Here is a 6000-nt window from a genome sequence, read left to right on the forward strand (position 1 = left end):
AGGCTATCCTCAATCCTACTGACTAGTTGGTGCAGTGCTGATTCACAGGATTTGCCTTGCTGGTATGGACGTTGGTTGCGATGAAGGGGAGTGTCTGAGAGAACTCCCTTTCTCAGGTGCCTCTCCACCAGTCTGTCTAATGTTTTCAGTAGAAACGAAGATAAACTGATGGGACGAAAAGATTTAGGGACAGAATAGTCCGCTCTCCCTTTTTTAGGGATAAAGACCACCCTGTTGAGACGCCAGACTTGTGGTATGTACCCATAAGCTAGGCTCGCCCTGAATAGTTCATATAGAAGGGTAAGGAGATTCTCCGGCCCTTGTTGAAGCAGGGCAGGAAAGATTCCATCCCCTCCTGCAGATTTGAACTGGGAAAATTTAGAAATTGCCCATTTGGCTTTAGAGAGAGTGACAATTCTTCTGGCAATGGCCCAGCTACCACGATAAGCTCTTGGCCATGAGCCTGCCTCGTGGTTACCAGACGTTCCGGTGTCGTCATTCTCAAAGATACAATCAGGGAAGTGAGTCTCAAGGAGAAGTTTGAGGCTATCACTAGACCCGGAAGTGTGTTGACCTCCCTGGGACCTTAAAGATCCCAAGTGACTGGTTGGACCTGAGGCTAGTAAACGTTGCAGTCTAGCTGCCGCGCTTAATTCATTTACCTTCTGTGTAAACTGCCTCCAGGAACTTTGTTTTGCCTTTTTGATTGCTAGGCTGTATTCTGTTAGAGCTCTATGATAGGACTCCCAGATACGGCTCCTTTTGATTTGATTGTGCAGCTTCCTAACATTAGCCCTTTTGCGAGCGAGGTCCGCAGTCCACCACTTAGTATTGGTTCGACTCTTCCCCCGTCGCAATGGACAATTGTCGTGGAAGCTATTGATTATAGCATTCTGCAGGTCAGAAGCTATCTGATCTATGTCTGTGAAGCATCGCACCCTTCCGCCTACCGATCCCAACTGTGACTGAAGGTCAGACTTATATCTCAACAAGTCAGTCCTCCTAGGATTGCGATAGAGGACCTCTGCAGCCTCATCTTGCAAGTTGAAGCGGATATACCTGTGATCCGATAATGAGGCCTCTTCGCTTACGTGCCACTTATCAACCATTCCAAGTATACCTTGTGTGCAGTTTGTTATATCAATAACTTCTTGTCTAATTCGTGTTGCGAACGTAGGGCGGTTACCTTTATTACATATAAATAGGTCCCTACTTAGAAGAAATTGTAAAAGTGCCTCACCTCTGGGGTTAGTGTTGGTGCTGCCCCATCCAGCAGAGTGATGGGCGTTGGCGTCACAACCTAGAAGAAGTTGTTGATGTCTGGCTTGTGCTTCTTCCACCAGGAGCTCTAGGTCTCTTGATGGAGGGAGTTCCCTGGCATCATATGGCAAGTATACGGAGCCTACAATTGTGCTCTGTACTATGCCTCCATTCTTCCAGGTCAGTATGCCCACAGTGAGATCTCTGGAGCAGAATTCGTTGAGGGTTAGAAAATCCAAGCCTCTCTTCAACAGGATGCAGGTCCTGACATTCCTTAGAGAGGTACAGTAAATTAACTTACCTTTGGTTTCATTTAGGCCCGCCACTCTCCCTTGGTAAAGCCATGGTTCTTGAATCAATGCCAGATCAAATCCCTCCTGGAGGAAGAACTGGCAGAAGGCTGCCGAAGCAGCCCTACTGTGCTGGAGGTTGATTTGTAGAACTCGTGGCATTGTCCTTGACTGTCGAGGAGACAATTGAGACCTGCCAGAGTCCTAGGTTGGCTCTACAGTTGGAAGCCTTCACAGCCTTGTAGCAAACCTCGTCCAGGAAACAGACGAATCCGTAACCTTTCGGATCTGGCTTGGATGAAAGGATTTTCCACTCGTTTACATTTAGGTTGGGGTTCTGCTTTTTGAACATTTCAAGTACCTTTTCAGGTGTCTTCTTCAGAAGCTTCGGGTGAGCTCTGAAAAACACCCTAGTGGACCTCAAGATGTCCTTACGCAGACCCACTCGCAGAGAGATGTCGTCTCCCAGAGGTTTTATTCTTTGAATAACTTCTTCCAGCCAACGTTTGGTGTGCTCGTTGATGCAGGAAGCAATTAAAACACCTTTCTCTAGGTAGGTGCCCGCAAACGATGGAACATAACCATCCTCCAAGGGTTAGATTTCTTCCATAATTGCGTCCTCGATGGCTTCTCCTTGCTCTGCACTAAGCTTCGCCTCCGGGTAGCCTTCGAGGGCTATGGCCATTTTGATCGCCGCGACCTCTCTGTAGGTAGCCTTGGGTGTGCTACCAGAGGCCTCGGGATCGTGGGCTTCCGGCTTTTTGGTTTCTCTCCTAGCCTTCTTTGCGGGCCCCTCAGCGGAGGGTGGGGTGACCAAGGTGCCTCTGGGGCGTTTGGCCGACCCCTCCCCCGCCTTGGTACCCGCAGTTGGGCCCGGAGTTGAGACCTCCTGCCGTTCTGGGTTCTTTTTCTTCTTTTCCCCCTCCTCCACTTGGAAGGGTCAAAAGCTTCACCCTTTTCAAGAAGTTTAGCCTTTAGTGCTTCTCTCCTTTGAGGAGTGGTGAGATTAGGCCTCTTCATTCTGAGGTTGCCGGGTTGCTCTGTGGCATCATCCAGCGTACCTGTAGACATGGGAGTGCTTGGGCTGTTGAGGAGCTGATCTTCTATATCTTGAAGGGCTTTTGCTTCCTCAGCGCTTGTACTACCTTCCTCAGATAAAGCCTTGCCATGTATGGGAGCTTCAGTGTGCAATGGAACCTCCTGTGTTCCTAAGGCACTTTGTTCAGGAGAGGGTAGGGATGTTGGCATAACAACCTAATCGTCCTATTAGTTTACTTTTAACTTTTTCTAAAGTTTTTGAGAAAATAATGAAGAAAAAATTAGTTGCTTATTTAGATAAAATAAAGTTTTTTAGTAAAAACCAGTTTGGTTACAGAGATTCACTAAGTACAGAAGATGCCCTATTAAATTTTTTTTCTGAAATTTTTAATGGTTTAAATACAGAAAATTATACAGCAGGATTATTTTTAGACATAAGAAAGGCCTTCGACACTGTTGATCATAAAATTTTGTTGAATAAGCTTTTGAAAATTGGAATAAGAGGAAATATTTACAAATGGTTTGCAAGTTATTTGCTAAATAGGAAACAATGTGTGAACATTGAGGACTGTTTAAGTGAAATGAAGGTTATTCACCAAGGTGTACCACAGGGCTCAGTACTAGGTGCTATCCTTTTTCTAATATTCATTAATGATTTTTGTAATGCTAAATTTAAAGGGAAATTAACTTCACTTGCTAATGATACAGCCCTGTGTTACACAGAAAAAAATATAAATTCAGTTGAAGATAAAATCAATTTTGACCTTAAAGCAATTCAGTGGTGGTTTTCAGAAAATCACATGTTATTAAATGTAGAAATGTAGACAAAACAAAGTGTTTGATATTTAGTTTACGAAAAGAGGTTAATTTTAGTAATCCAGTAAATTATAAATGTATTAAGTGTCTATGTGAAAACAAAATTTGTCATGAAGCATGTAAGGAAGTTGGGAGAGCCAACACTATAAAATATCTTGGAATGTTGCTGGATCAAGAATTGAAATGGAAAGTACATATCTCATCATTAAAAAATAAACTTAGCAATACAATTAGGTATTTCTTTTTTCTAAAACGGATACGTGATAAAAATATTTTTAAAATGCTTTATTATTCGTTAGTCCAAACCAGATTAGAGTATGGTTTGGTCTTTTGGTGCGGTACCTATGATTCAAATATTTATTCAATTAACATGATACAAAAGTTCTTTATACACCTGATTTCAAATAAGAGTAAATATGAAACAACACGTCTAATATTTAGTTCTCTTAATATTTTACCTCTAAAAAATTTGTTTATATATAAGGTTTTAAAGCTATTTTATAACAGAAGTGGACACACACAACAATACAATAATTACAAAAGCATATTAAGAAATCCAAATCAAGCATTGTTACCGAAACCATATACTTTTACAAAAACTTTCAACTTTTTAGCTCCAAGAATTTATCATAAAATCCCCCCCTTCTTAAAGCAATCAAAAGGTAAGAATACCTTCTTAAAACGTCTGAAACTGTGGCTTTTGAAATTTGAAGATGTAAACTTTCTTTTAAATATTCAAACGTAGTATTTACTTTTTTTCTGAATAAGTTAAATTTTTTATTTAACTGTTAATTGGATTCTTTTATATATTGCTGTATATAAGTTGTATAAGCTATCTGTAATTTATAAACTTGTTAAACTCATGAAATCTTTTGTTTTAGCACAAAAGTCTTAGCAAAAATGTCTCTGAGAGCTGATATTTATTTTTGTTATTTCTATTTTAGCAATGGAGCCTCTAAACAGGTTTTTTACCTTAGAGGTCCTAAATTTTCACTTTTGACTTAATATAAATACTTGTATGTAATATGTAATAATTTCTCTGGTACTTATTAATATTTGTTGTTGTTGTTTAGTTCCTAGATTAAATGTAAATGTGACTAAGATTTTTTTGTAGTCATTCCTGGCATGATGCTCTATTATTCTTAATGCTAGCTAGTGCTCTCTTTTATTGTTTTCATTTTGTAATTTTTTTCTAAGAATCTTTTTACTGTACAAGTATTTATTTTTGTAAAAAAAATTATGTACAAAAGAAGTGAAAATAAATTATTCTTATCTTATTCTTTCAAATACATTGAAACATTAAGTGTAAAAGGGAAGAGGATCTGATGTCTCTTAGTAATGCAATAGAATCCATCTATACAAATTTTTCAGATTGATAAGGAGACCAAAAATAATCAATACCTACGAAATGCGTTAATATAGGTAACATAAAAACACGATGTTATTGTGGTTTCATCTTAATTTTCGGATGTAACTAGTCACACTTCTCTTAAGAAATTGTATGAGCAGTACTTCCAATCTTGGTCTGAATACTTGCTCAGAACGGGTTAGCTATGACTCTAGTTACAGTATGACAAAATTAAATAGTAAATCAGTGCTTACTTCAAAACGTTTACTTAAAACCATCATCTAGAAACGTCAATGACAGTGTCAATTAAATATTATAAATGAATCTCAGTGCCTCCAGTTAGAGTCTTTGTGTGAACGGACCCTGTACAGTACATAATGCTTTCATTTCACGCCTTCATTGTTCTAGTTTATTACGAAGCTAAAGTCATTTTTGATGAAGCGTTATATGAATAACGTGGTATATCATGCTTTGTTAAACTGTAACACATTTCCATGACTTAAACTTGTCGGATTTCTTCTATATTAACTTAGCTTTATATTCTTTAATATCGAATGGTTAATATTTTCATACAATATGTCCATTAAAAAATGTATAACCATTACAATATATATATATTACCCTTTGTTTGCGGCATATATATGTGGTTTATACAATACAGTTATAGAACGAGTTAATTATCACCTATGACTTTCTTAAACGAAATCGTTAATTAGGAGCTAAATGGCGCATTCTATAATTTTTAAATTTCATCTCGATCCTTGGGATCGTCTTCCATTGATTATATAAAATATGAGTAGCTGAAATTAAATTTTAAACCCATTCTGTATATAAGGTAGCCCTATGGTAGTTATCTTAATACTATCCAGATAATACCATTGACCTATTAAAAACGTCAAAAATCAATAAAGACTTAGGACGTTTCCTATTTTTTTATTTGGATAATTGTTATAACCTGGATTATAGTAGTTAAATTTGGCTATCTATACTACTAGCCAGTCCATAAATACTTTATTAAAACATATAGACATATTATATAAAACATATATAATTAAGATAAATTAGTTCAAGAATATTTGAAAATCGTCTTAAAAAGTGTACGAAGGAATAAAATAGTTTTGTTCACAATGTTAAAAATGAAATTCTTTATTTCTACAGGCAAAGTTAGGGCTGCATGGCCGTTTCTTACGCTTAAACTGTGACAATGTAACAAAATTAAATTACATATTACCTTAAGAATAAAAATTG

The sequence above is a fragment of the Homalodisca vitripennis genome, chromosome 6 (genome assembly GCF_021130785.1).
Source record: "Homalodisca vitripennis isolate AUS2020 chromosome 6, UT_GWSS_2.1, whole genome shotgun sequence".
In the NCBI taxonomy this organism is placed as follows: Eukaryota; Metazoa; Arthropoda; class Insecta; order Hemiptera; family Cicadellidae; genus Homalodisca; species Homalodisca vitripennis.